Below are 14,105 nucleotides of genomic sequence, written 5' to 3' on the forward strand. Positions count from 1 at the left end.
TTAAACTGCCATACGGTGTCATTTTCTTCAGATCCCACAGTAAGCTACGGTGGCTTCACCGTAATCTACGGTGGCCTTTAACAAGGCCTTCTTGTTTTCGTCATAACTTTCTCGTTCCAAGTCCGTTTTCTTCACCGTTTTCGCCCACGTTCTCGTAATTACATCCTCTATCTTTTCCTACCTGAAATTATATGAGTAAACGTAGTCAACTAATTCAACAAGATAAACCCATTAAACACATGATTATTATTGTTCTTAAACCACTTAAGGGTTGTCCCATGGACCACCCGTCAATATTCCGCAGACCTGGATTGGCCTTTGTAACATTTCATATAGGGAAGAGATGTTGCTAGCACGTTGGCATGCATCGCACGAGCGAACCATCTCGTTTGCTTCTCGGTAGATTGTAGGCCAATAGAAGCCGGCGTCCAATACTTTCTTTGCGGTTGCCGATGCTCCATGATGACCTCCTGATGGTCCTTCATGACATTGTTTCAGTATCTTATGTGCTTCTTCTCCATATATGCATCTTCGAATAATATTATCAGCTTCTATGTGGAATAAGTATGGATCTTCCGAAAAGTAATATTTGATATCAGAAAAGATTTCTTCCTTGTTGATACGCCATTCCTTTGAGAACGATTCCACTAGCTTTGTAGTTTGCGATGTCAGCGAACCAATGATGTTTTCCTTCACGATTCTGGATATGCATAAGAAATTCATGGGAAAAGTTGTCATTTATCTTGGGTGTTGTTTGTTTTTTCAGAGGTAAAACGTCTGCAGTCTGCGGACCACATCTGCAGACATCTGTAGCAGAAGAGGTGGACCAAACCTCTGCAATCTGTAACAAAAAGACTGTTTGTTTTTCAACATCTGCAAACTGTTAAAATAAACTGAATTCAAACTTTCTAAATTTTCTACAAACTAATAACTATATTCATCAATCCTAAACTTTCTATTTCTATAAACTAATAACAACAATCTAACAAAACTAACAATCTAATAATAATAATAGTAAAACTAACAATCTAATAATAATAATAATAATAATAATAATAATAATAATAATAAAGTGGAGCAGCCATAAAAATTGAAACGTGGACAGAAGACGGCAAAAGAGTCAACATGATTCCACTTCCAAATTGCTATCAACAACAACTGGATACCCAGACGCAATAGCCAACGCATCGGCTTCACTTTTAGCGAGGCTTGGTGGCGGCGACGGAGATAGGCGGCGGTGTAGAGAGAGAGGGAGGCTTGGCGGTGAAGAGAGAGAGAGAGGCTTGACGGCGGCGACGGAGATAGGCGGCGGTGGAGGAGGAAGGCCACCGGCGTGGAGGAGGTGTAGCTAGGGTTGGGGTGGAGAAGGAGGAGGGTGGAGTTATGTGGTGTTGTTGATAATGAAAAAAAGAAGAAGAAGATGAGAAGAGGTGAGAAGTGACATGGGCAACACTTCTAGGAGAAGAGGACGCGCAGACGTTTTTTAATGAAACGTCTTCGCAAAAACAAACACACTGCAGAGCCCAACGTCTGCGCGGCGCAGACAGAAGAGGTGCAGAAGTGCTTTTGAGGAAAAACAAACAGCACCTTGGTCCCCATAATTTCATGTGAAGTTGGGCATTCCAAACGGGCAAGATGATCGGTTGCAACATTTTTAGCACCCCTTTGTCCTTGATTTCGATGTCAAATTCTTGTAGAAGTAAAATCCATCATATCAGACGGGGTTTAGCAATTGGTTTTGTGAACAAATATTTAATCGCCGCATGATCACAAAACAAATAAAAAAAATTATGTAAAATTCCCATTAAACTGTTAAAGCTTAAAGCTTAGATGGTTTCTTGTTAATTTGCGTTTTCATCCAAATAAAAAAAATTACCATAAACTTCATCTATGTGAGTGTGTGATGCTTATGATAAGGAGGTTTCAAAATAGTGATAAATACAAAATCACTTTCAAGTCATCTTCTCAACCCTCCATAGTGACTGAAATCACAAACAACAATCTTTGGTATCTTCCATCAAACTTTGAATTATAGGGTAACTAAGAAGCTAATACAGAAGCCTTTAATTTTTTGTTTTTTTATCTTTTTAAATTAGTATGATGCAAGATAACTTGTAATCAATACCCAATATGAGGAGAAGCTGCTTGAATCGAAGGCAATATTAAATTCGAAAGATCACAGTTTGGATTTTGTGGTTTATGGTGAAACTAGCAGTCTAGCACCAAAACTAAATTTTTTAAAAATTTAAGGAGTTTATGACATAAAATGTATAAAAAACATCATATAAGATGTGTATAACATTTTAAAGTTCAACAATGTCAAATACAAATGAAAATAACAAAATTGCCATGCGAGTCTTGATGAAATTTGACTCACCAATGAAATATGTTTGAACCAAAATGTGAGGTTATGCTAATGTGATGACCTTAAGATAAAATGGTGTTTTAAACTATTTATTTCTTAAAAATTTGTGAGTGAAATTTGTAAATCATATGGTATGGTTAGAGCATTCACATTCAACCCCCTATCTTCAAATCCAAAATTACACTTCAATATTATTTTCTCTTTTTTTCACTCACAATCACTTTCAATAAATATTAAAATATTTATAGGGTGTTACAAGAACTTTTCAAATATACAAAAAAAAAATACTAAATTTTTTATCTCCTTCACTCACAACACCTTAAACCACTCTTTAAATTATAAAAACATCCATCACAAAATTTGATGGATTGAATGAGAATGCTCTTATAAGGGGTTGTGGGTAAGAGGAAAGAGAAAATGTTATACGAGAAAGTTAAATTTGAGGTTTCACTGTTCACACCACATAAAATTTTAGTATTTTCCGAAAGTGGTTGTAAGTGAAACAGAGAGAGATGATAATGATAAAAGTATAAAAGTGTATTATTCTAAAATGAGAGATAAACTGTAGTATTTTTAATTTAATTATCATATATATATGAATATATGGTAAAGAACTTAATGTGAATGCTCTTATACTCTCAATATACCAAATGTGAAATTTGTGTTTTGCCCATCTTATTTTGTTAATGTATAAGGCTATGTGTAGTGGAGGGGCTACAAAATGAGGCAATTTACGTCATGTGGCGTCCAGTCTACATATACTAATAAAAGAAAATAATCTTGGACGCATGGCATTCCGAGGTTAATTCCCACTATCAAATTCCCGCCAAAATCACTTCTCTTCTATTGATGGAAAAGAAAAAAAAATCTTGTTTATAGATATAGTATTTATTATAAATTCAACATAACGTATTAATCGGTCAATCTTCATTGATTGAATTATTAATGACATAAATTATATTATAAACATACTTAATATAAAAAAATATTAATATAATAATTGCATGTCATAAATATATTCTTTTTTTAAAATTTAAATGTATATATAAAAGAGTTTATGTTTAAACATTCAATTTTTTGAGACATCTTCGTATCGAAGAAAACTATAATATTTTTTTAATTTTTTTTTACAAATATTTAGTCTTAAAAATCATAGACAATTTTTTTATTCTTTATATTTATTTTAAGACTATTGTAATAGATGAACAACAGTGTGTTTATAAGGACAACATAAAAGTTATTCAAAAAGAAAAATATATTGTCTTTTTTTGCTATGGTCGGGTATAAAATGTATAACATTTTTGTGAAAGACTTTAGCTACATCTTTCACATCGAAAGGCCCCATTGTTATAAATGTTGTTTTCAGTGGCATTGTTTCATTATTGTATACTGATGGTAGAACAACCAATTCTCGATTTAAAATTCAAATATATTGATGATATGAAACGACTATATTTATAATACATTTTTTTACATAACATAAAGAGACTTAATTAACTTTTTTGTATTTGTATTAAATTATTCATTTAATTTATACATTAGTTTATCAAGTGTAATATATATATATATATATATATATATATATATATATCACAATCAATTATAATAATAATAAAATCAAAAGAGAATCAGGCGAGAAATAGTTGCGCCCCAAGTCACCGAAATCCATTCATCACCCATTATATATGACCTAAAAGATCAAATATGTCTATATTGACATGTTTTAGGTGTTGAAAACTAAGATTTTCGGTAAATACTAAATAAAGCACATTATGCAAGTCTTGGTTTTGACCTGGTCAAAGTCAAACGAATAATCAATGATTCAATGGTAGGCCATATCACGTGATTTATTTTCAACACAACTCTCCAACTTGATTCATAAATGGCCTCTCCAGTTTACTGTTTAGTTGATTAGTTCACACTATAGACCTAATTAAATACTTTTTGAATTAAGTTTTCGACAAACACTAAAATATCTAAATCAATAAGAATGTAAAAAGATATCGGTTATGTGTTACGGGTGATGTGAAATGTCAAATGTGAGACGTGACTTTAAATCATTGGTTCTAAATCATTTCATATTTAGAGCTTTCACATTTCATACCACTTGCATGTATTGTAATCATGTGAAATGTAAGCGGCTTTAAATTATTGGTTCTAAATCGAATTATTAATTAGAATTACCTTCCATCGCACACACACACACTGTGGGTATGTAGCGGTGTTCCGTGAAATTATGGTAGAGCATGGAGCGGTCACAGGTGCTGTAACACACTCTTATCTTCTAAATTAAATATTTAAAATTTTATACTTTTAACCATGAAACGAACATATTGCATTTCAGGAAGCGGGTGATTTAGCAAAAACACAAATTAGTAAAAGTATATTCTAACATTATCTACTTAATTAAAACAATATTCTTCTTCTTGTTAATATTGTGACAAGTATTAAAGTGGTAATTATTTATTTTTAATTAAAGTGAACATCTTTATCGTGTTGAATACCCGCTAGCTAATAGCGATGTGGACATGCGGATCCACTTCTTTAAAAGTGACTCACTTTAACTTTGATTTTATCTTCAATGATTATTTATGTAAATTTTAACATAAATAAATATAAAAGGATTACATGAGTTAAAATATTTTAAAAAGTACAAAAATTATAGAACGTATTGCATCCTCTAATTATGAGGTTAGGTTATCGTATACATTCTTCTAAATTTAGAAATGATACAAAGACACAATGGATCGTAGAGACACGCAGCAAAATATAACACAATGCAGAGGAACGTAACAAAATGTATAGAGAAAAAAGTCATGGTGACGAAAATAAACACACACACACACACAAAAAAAATGATAAATAAAAAGACATAATTATTTGAACGAATTCTAAAATCTTCAAGCTAGAAATCAAAAAATGAAAAACTTAAAAACAAATATCGTAGAGCTCGACGAGATGATTCCAATACTAATAGTTTGAGTTAAATCGAAATTCGTTTGATACTATTCCTATGACTTTCTAGTTTTAGAAGAATATGTATATAAACTCAAATGTCATTTTAACAAGTAAAAAGAATGTAGCATGTCAACTTTACAATAACAATAATATCAGTTAAAAAAATAATAATAATAATTCTTTGAGTGGAAAATGTCAAGCCTATTTAGTGTTTACATGTCTTTGGCCTTTCCTATGTTGAGATTTATGGAAATCAAAACACTTATATTTTTATTTCAATTTACATCCTTTATCACTAACTCTATTTGTGTTTTTAGCGTTCTAATTCTTCTAAGTATAAAAAAAATCTATAAAAAAGGAACATTATTTGCGTTTCTCTATTTTCATTTTTCATTACGTCTAAAAATCACACCGCACATCTTATATTTTTCCTTTTTATTTCAATTTACATCCTTTATCACTAACTTTATTTGTGTTTTTAGGTTAACTCATGCTATATGCAAAACATGTGAGGGTATTCTAGTCATTTACCAATTTCCTATCATAAATAAAAGAGTAGAAATAGTTTTGACCCATGTGTTTGAATAATAAAACACTACACATCTTCACTTAATTAGGCACTAGAAACCTTCATTTCCTTCTCTATTTGTTGTAATAATCAATGTTTTGAAACCCGGCCGGGTCATGGTATTTGGTCTGTTTTCTAAAAACCGGCCAGGTTTTGCGGGTGGCGGTCGGCTCGGACCCGGTGACCCGGCGGGTTAGCTGGTAAAACCCACTTTTTCATTAAATCCAAAGTGAAACATGCATGCCGGGATTCGAAATTGGGTAATTTCCAAGATAGAAGCTTTAACAATTGTCTGTGAATCAACCAACCAATCTTCATTGATGTTTTTATTGATAAAACATAAACCATATATATTCAAAAAGCAATGTATAAAACACAAATAAACATTAAAATTTGCAAGTATTATTATTTTTGGTTATTATTAATTTATATATATATATATAAATTATTTATGACATCATCCGGGTCAAACACCGGTCTGCCCTCCTGGGTCGGTCCGACCTTTGACCCGGTAAGAAGTCCGAGTCGACGTCCGGGCCGAGTTTGAAAACATTGGTAATAATTATTGAAACTCGGTGACATTTCAATGAATGCGAATGAGAGTGCTTAAATGACATAACTGCAGCAATAACCTGTAGCCATTTGGTACTATGGAAATTGGGTATTCGAGAAGCATACAAATTTTATTCTAGATTCGCAAACTGCTTTGTAACAATTTGACTGTTCAATTGCTCTACCACCAACAAATAATGTCGAAAATCATTGTATAAGCAATTCCCAATCATCAATATTGAAATTTTACCATGGCATTTTCACAAACACCTTGTAGGCGTCGTCTAAAAATGACGTTACAAGGTGAACTGAAAAATGACAATCTTCATGAAGGGAAACGCGCACCTTGGGTAACGGAACTATTACCAAAACTCTCAGTTACCCGAAACAAACCACTGAAACACATCCTTAAACCTATTATTTTATTCCTAGCAGACGCAACCCAGAGGAAAATAAACCAAGAACTATTCAAAGAACAAAAGTTTCAACTATAGAATTGGTAGAGGCCGCGCGAGCGCAGGCCTCTGCTGCCACAAATTATGATGTAGGCTCGACCACTTGGGCCGACCTTAGGCGGGCACCCCTCCGGAGTGCAATGGAGGTCACCAACCTAGGCCATAGACCTTCTTGATCATCCATTGACCCCGTCCAGGTAAGTGACTATTCAATAGCCCTTATTCACATTTTCTACACTCACTTTCCTCACCTGTTTTTCCATCCAGCCGATGTGGGATAGGGAACTTCAATTACTTAATACTAATACCTCCCTTCAATTAATTATATATATGCAAATGATTTTTAAAGTTTTTCACACTTATTCAAATTTAGCAAACTAAACACAGGAGATGTCCATCGTCTCGGCTGCGGGCTGATAGTTTGAGATGTTCAAACCAAACACGTCCAAAATTTCACTTGTAACAAAAATCAATACTAGAATAAAAGATTCAAACACGACAAAATTAACACGTTTATGTAAACGTGTCAAAGGGTTTGTGAGTAATAGTAAAGTGTAAACGTGTTTATTGGGTTGATGAGCTGTAAAAAGATGGGCTAAATGGATCATAAATGGGTTAGTGGGTTGGCATTTTTAACTAAACAGGTTAAACAAGTCAACATGAACATGATGTGTTTTTTTTTAAATATTTAGATATGTCAACCCAAAGTCTTATTATTTTTGTGTTGTGTCCGGAAATTGTCACCGCGCTAAACACAAATGTAACGTCAAAAGAATAATAGTTGAAAATATGTATAAAAAATGTAATAACCCAAGAATATCAATAGAATGCCCATGAAGTTGAATGCTGCAATGATGGCATATTACCTATGAAGAAGATAAGCAAACATATATATTGAAAGTTTTGATATCAGAAGCAACTACTGATTTCATTTTTATATATATATACACACACACACATCGATGATCTCCAAATTCCTATCAAACTAAACATTAGATCATGATTATAAAAGGAGATAAATATAAAACAGAGATAAACATTTGGAGACGTGTCATAGACCGATTATAATTCCTTTATATATAGCTCAATATAGCCGTTACGAGTCCTTCTAGTGATCCAATGAATCCCATAACTGATACAAGAAAACAACCAAAACTAGGGTACAATCTTTCTTTGTACAAAGTACATCTACACTGAAAAGTATATGACTTACTTGAAATATGGAAACAACATAGCAACTCCAGTTGTAGACACAGCGTATATGGTTCTAAAACATAGTCTGAAAGAATTTAACTTGAAATGTTGTTAGTAACAGGAGATATAATTTATAAAAACCCGTTTATAAAACCATGGTGTTGATTCATGAAGACCTGCATGACATTCATGAAGACGAGTATGAAAAATTAATGGAAGTTTTTGTTTTGTCCTACATGTTGATTCACAGTATCTATCATTTTTATAAACGTGGCCTCATCCGCTAAACAAACACCACTGTAATTTGAGCATGTAGATATATATACTGTGTTCAACTGAATTCATCGAACTCAAAACCGAAAGAGTCATATATTTTAGATTCAATCTATGATCCTAAACGGGCCTATAAAGTATGGTCACATCATGCTTCGTTTTCTAAATTAACTTATAACTTTCCAACAGAAAGACTCGTAATATAACATGGTCCTCAAGATTTATTTAAGAAATTTGTTTTCGTAGGCTGGCAGTAGGTCTTGGCCAAATCATTTTCGACTTTTAGATTATCTCACTTTGACTGCAAATCTACAAATGAATTATTCTCCTGGTGAGTCACGGATAACGATAAAAACTTTAACAGATAAAATTACAGGAAAAAAAGCGAAGAAATATATATGCATACCATTTATCAAAATGATTATTAAACTTGTATTTATTATACTTTCTTTTGGTTGGTGTGAAACAAATAAACAACCAAAATTTTACAAGAAGACCATTATGAATAAGTGGCAATAAAGATTAATTCCAAAACATAAATCCAAACATTCTTGTTTCACTATAAATGAATATTAATTACATTGTGTTATGTATATCTAGTGAGCCCTGTAGTTTGTTTTTCTAGCCAAATCTTTTGGCAATTATTCCTTGTACAGAACCAACAAAGGCAAATGTAGCTACAAAAAAGCAAACAATGGTGAAGACACGAAGAAAACACCACTTAATACTCCATGGTACAACCTTTTTTTGCACAAAGTACATCTCAACCGGGAAGTAGACAACCAACGGCCAGAAGGTCACTGAACCAGCAAATGCCACAACTTCATTGAAGTAAGGAAATAGCATCCCTAACGATGTTGTTAAAACAACATACAATGTTCTAAAACACAACCGCATAGGATTCATCCTAATCTCCCATATGTGAAAATCTTTTATGAATTCACTTTCGGGGTACCTTTCAGCGTAAGATCTTTCCACAAGTGCGTATAACGTCTGAGTGAATATCTGACAGCAAAATGGGTATGTATAAACTTGAATTTCATATTTTTCAGACTCAAAATCTTACATTATTCAAAATCAAGATTCTAACATGCGGTTCCCTGAGTTCAGCTATGCATATAAGTTAACTTTGTGGATTTATAAACAACTTTTTAATTTGCTTTCATACTTGTCTGTTTTGTAAAAGCATGTCATTTTAAAAATTATGTAAGTAGTGTTTATTAACATGACACTGTAAAAACTTAGATAATAATAATATTTATATGCGTACAAATTATGAACTAACTTCAAATTCCGAACGCTTATAAAATCATTATATTATTAATAGCGGGAATCTGTCGTAATCCGCATAAACAATACAGAAAATAAAAATAAAAGAATTTAACTAAAAGAAAATTAAGTTGATTAATAGTAAGTTTAAATAAAATAATAGATAACTAAACTAGGAGACTAAGGTATATCTATAAAGAAATTAACACAACTTAAAATTTGGATTTGAAAAAATAAATACAAAAGATGTAAAAACAAGAAGCAAGGTTTAACCTGTTAAAACGCATACCAAAATTACCGTTGACCCATTGTCGAAATTACACTTTTTAGATTATTGATGAAGGAAGAAGTTTAAGGTTTTACCTGATATCCGCCAATTAAGTGCAGAAAAACACACGCATTAGCAAAATCAATGAGGATGTATGGTTCATAAAAGCCAAAGCCGGTCAAAATATTCCCAGGAGTCGAGTTCCCAAAGGCTGCATAGCCAAATCCACCGCAGCAGAAATAAAAAACAGTTGTGGAAAACACTGCAAGTCTTGATGCTTTCATCATGGTGACTTTTGTAGATGGAGGCGATTTCAAAGTATACATATTTATAATAATAACATTATGGTGCGGTTAAGTTTCTAAGCAAACACGGACATGTTTCTAAATAATCTGGATAACATAATTATATGGATTAAAAATATGCGGATATTTATGTCAAAATAATAAAAAAAATATTTATATCTTTAATGAATCAGATATACGTTTTTTATTAAATCAACTTATACACACTTTTGAGTGTAGGAGATGAATATGCTAAAATTCTAAGATGATAAATACAAGATAAAATTATGAATGAATAACATTTTTATTTTCACATTGTCATTCAACCTCCATCGATCCATGGAGTTTTAATCCATCTTTTCGAGACTGTAATAAAAAACTGTGTTTTATTAATGCTAATTTTATATATGTTCTTTTATTATATATATAGAGATAGATTATAACAGGAAGTATGGTTTTTGTATGAATGATAAGAAGTAATCTAGTCCATTGATTTTGGACATGGATAGTTTAGTTTATGGGTGAAATCACGTGTTACAGATAACGAGAAGGACATAATGGAGATAACACATTTGTTGACTTTCTCTCACCACATGCAAGTCAATTGTCAATTCTCCCATCATTTTAAAGTGCCCATAACCTTTTTATACGACATCTTTTTGAAAATTTTTTGGAAAAAAACAAATTCAACATAATAATGAGTGTTTTTTTATTTTTTATGTGAGTACCATTTGTGTTGCACGTCCCTAACTCATTACACATTTGTGTTTTTCATCTTGTTTTCTATAGTGTTTTCCACGTTTTTCACATTGTGTTATATAATTATGGTTTTTGTTGTGTTTTTGTCATTGTTGTTTTTTCCATAATGTTTTTTCCAATGTGTTTTTTACGTTGTATTTTTTCCGGTGGCTATATTTCGGTGAATTTTCGTTGAATTTTTCGGCAAAATTTCCCGGGGATTGTTTACCGGTGACTTTCTGACGACTTTTCCAGTGAAATTTTCAGAGACTTTCCCAACGAGGTGGTGGCGATGGCTGACAGTTGTGGTGGAGATGGGCAGTGAGTGGTGGTGGTTGTAGGAGATGAGTGAAGATTTAAGTATGTTTTTGAGATTAATGTAAGTTGGTTTTTGAAATTAAAGTAAGTGGATATTTAATATTAGGACTAAAATCCCCACTTCCTAGTCTTCCTAGGAAAATCAAACTTCTTATTTGAGCCTAACCCTATATATATATATATATATAGAGAGAGAGAGAGAGAGAGAGAGGATGAGGGTTATTCTAAAAAACAAGTATTTTTCTAGGAAGGCTATAAATTTAGGGCCAAAAAAGTGTCCCAATATAATGAAATTTAGCCTTAGTTCTGTGCCTAAATTATTATGTTAATTAATGATCATCAGGCATTTGAGTTACATCATATATTAAGTTCTATAAATTATTTAACTTTCAAAATAAGAAATAAAATTCCATAAAATTCGGTTTGGTTCGGTTTTAATTACATGCAAAACCAAAACCGGTCCAAAAATTCGTTTGTTTCGAAAACATAAAATAAAACCGTCGATTTTTGATTGGGATTGTTGTTTTTTTCCAGTTTAGTGCACACCCCTATCAACATCAAATATCTTGTCTATAACAAGTTAATGACTGATTTTCTGTTGACTAGGGACATTCTGGTCTTGGGCACAATTGTGCAATTTACTTTTTGAGGATGGGGATTCCTAATTGGTTTGAATATCAAAATACGGGTAGCTCTTCCTTCTCTTTCATTGTGCCGGTAGATTTCAAACATGATCAACTAGAAGTGACGGTTTGGGTTGATTACCCATTCGGCAAACTTAGTGACCTTTCAAGGCGATTTCAGATGCATATCACTAACATAACAAATGATGATGAATTGACTTACTCTCTTTGGGGTAGCTCCTTTGAAGCCGGGCCATGGGTGAGGCATATACCACCAGATTATCCGCTTAAAGGCTGAGACAAAATCGGGGTTTACATAGAAGTTAAAGACAGGAGTGTTAGTGAAACAAAAACATTGAATAATAATAATAATATGAATGTAGAAAAGTATGGAGTTTATGTAGCAAAAAAGAAACAAAGCATACATGATACCGCAAACCTTGGAAGTACCAGCAAACCATTTAAAACATGTAAAACTATTGTGATGAGAGAATGTTGATTGACCAGGTCGTTGCCTAAGAAATCTAAGTCTTATGCTTGTTAATAATAACCAACACTGCTCAAAGATGACTGTATTTTCTTTTACGCTGCATTGAAAGATGCAGTCGGTTCTTATGCGATTAGTAATCATTCAGTCTTACTTAGCTGTTGGATCCTTTGGTTCACTAGAAGAACTTATCACAGCTAAACACATATTTACTTTTTTTCTTTTTCATATATCGTTGTGGCTTATTATAGATTTGTATTTGTAGTCCTTTTATTAAATAATTGTAGCCTGAAACTTCACTTATTTCATTGTTCACTCAATATCATGATTGACTTATTTTATAATCTTTTTTTCGTTTGGCGCATCTAACCTGTATAAAAGCGAGTCCTGTTCTGGTTGACCTGTTTAACCCGTTTGGCTAAACAGAAAACAGGTCGACTCATTAACATATTTAGCTATACAGTTCGACCCACTAACCCATTTATAACCAGTTTAACACATTTTCATTATAACTCGCCAACCTAATTAACACGTTTATGAATTGATTTTTACCCGTTCACTCGCTTGACACGTTTAGAAAAATCGTTCATCTTGGGATTACTTGATTTCTAGTGAGCACTGAACAGGTTACTGGTTAGGGTTGATTATTTTACACGAATAATGTATAGGTCGTGTTTAGTTTGCTAATTACTTGCATATAAGCAAAGAAGATATTAAACAGATTTCTAATATTATTGTAGATTTCTTTATCCCACATTGCTGAGTGTGGAAACAGTTCAAGGAGAGTAGGTGTATAAAAACCAACAGAGGACCGTGGAATATTCACTTACCTTGACGGAGTCAATAGATGATCAAGAAGGTCCATGGCCTAGGTTGGTGATCTCCATTGTACTCTGGAGGGGTGCCTGCCTAAGGTCGGCTCAAGTGGTCAAGCCTACGTCATAATTTGTGTCAGTGGAGGGGTCGAGCCTACGTCATAATTTGTGTCAGTGGAGGCCTGCGTTCGTGCGGCCTCTACCAATTTTTTGGTCTAAACTTGCTTTTGATGCTTGTTGGTAATTTGCTTATTTGTCTCCTATTATAACAAAGTAAGCCTAGATCATAAATTTCGTTCCTCAGTTTATCTGTCTCCCATATGATAACAGCCATTTCTATTTGGAAGCTGTACATAATATTCTTGCAAGTCATTGACGTCCTTACTGTAAAATAGATTTTCGACATAATGAAAAAGACATGATACAATCGTAACCCATAGGTGACAGAATTGGTATTGTTTAAATTTGTGGATGTTTTTATCTGTTTTCACAATTCTCTGATAATGTTACTGCAGGGGATTCGAGTGCGCACTGGTTTGTGCATTGTTGGTGTATTTCAATTTGTTCAAACTGGGAGTTGTTTAGACAATCACTTCTGCTAGCAGCATTATGTGTGCTTTTTCGTTATTACAATCAAATTGTTACCACAAACGTGGACACGGAGCAGCTTATGAATATGAGATAGAATTTTTTTTATGCTTGTCTTTGGAATTATAGCTTCTCAAATACCCAATTTTCATGGTACAGAATGTCTCTCGGTAATGTGGTCTAAATTATACATATTTTTACATTATATTTCCTATATTTGTTGATACGTTTTGAGCTAGTTTTTGAACTTGAGGATTTATATAATTTATCTTAACATTTAAATGCATTAATTTGATTTAAATGACAATTAATGTTCAATAATGTGTGATGTAGGCCACATGAATAAAACT

At 32.7% G+C, this 14,105-nt stretch overlaps 1 long non-coding RNA gene, 1 other non-coding gene and 1 pseudogene across 2 annotated transcripts; 1 reads left to right on the plus strand and 2 right to left on the minus strand.

Moving 5' to 3' along the window:
- Positions 1-6,942: 6,942 nt before the first annotated feature.
- On the minus strand, positions 6,943-7,103 carry LOC143533975 (U1 spliceosomal RNA). The gene has a single exon (XR_013135455.1). It is a non-coding gene; the product is annotated as a U1 spliceosomal RNA (small nuclear RNA).
- A 2,059-nt stretch (positions 7,104-9,162) lies between these two features.
- On the minus strand, positions 9,163-10,186 carry LOC143533956 (uncharacterized). Its single transcript, XR_013135452.1, has 2 exons — positions 9,998-10,186; positions 9,163-9,370 (listed from the first exon to the last, which is right to left on the minus strand). It is a non-coding gene; the product is annotated as an uncharacterized LOC143533956 (long non-coding RNA).
- A 2,988-nt stretch (positions 10,187-13,174) lies between these two features.
- LOC143533976 (U1 spliceosomal RNA) lies at positions 13,175-13,370 on the plus strand (annotated as a pseudogene).
- Positions 13,371-14,105: the final 735 nt, after the last annotated feature.

The sequence above is a fragment of the Bidens hawaiensis genome, unplaced genomic scaffold (genome assembly GCF_021521415.1).
Source record: "Bidens hawaiensis isolate Kalapana, Puna unplaced genomic scaffold, B.hawaiensis_p1.1 tig00009959_1, whole genome shotgun sequence".
In the NCBI taxonomy this organism is placed as follows: Eukaryota; Viridiplantae; Streptophyta; class Magnoliopsida; order Asterales; family Asteraceae; genus Bidens; species Bidens hawaiensis.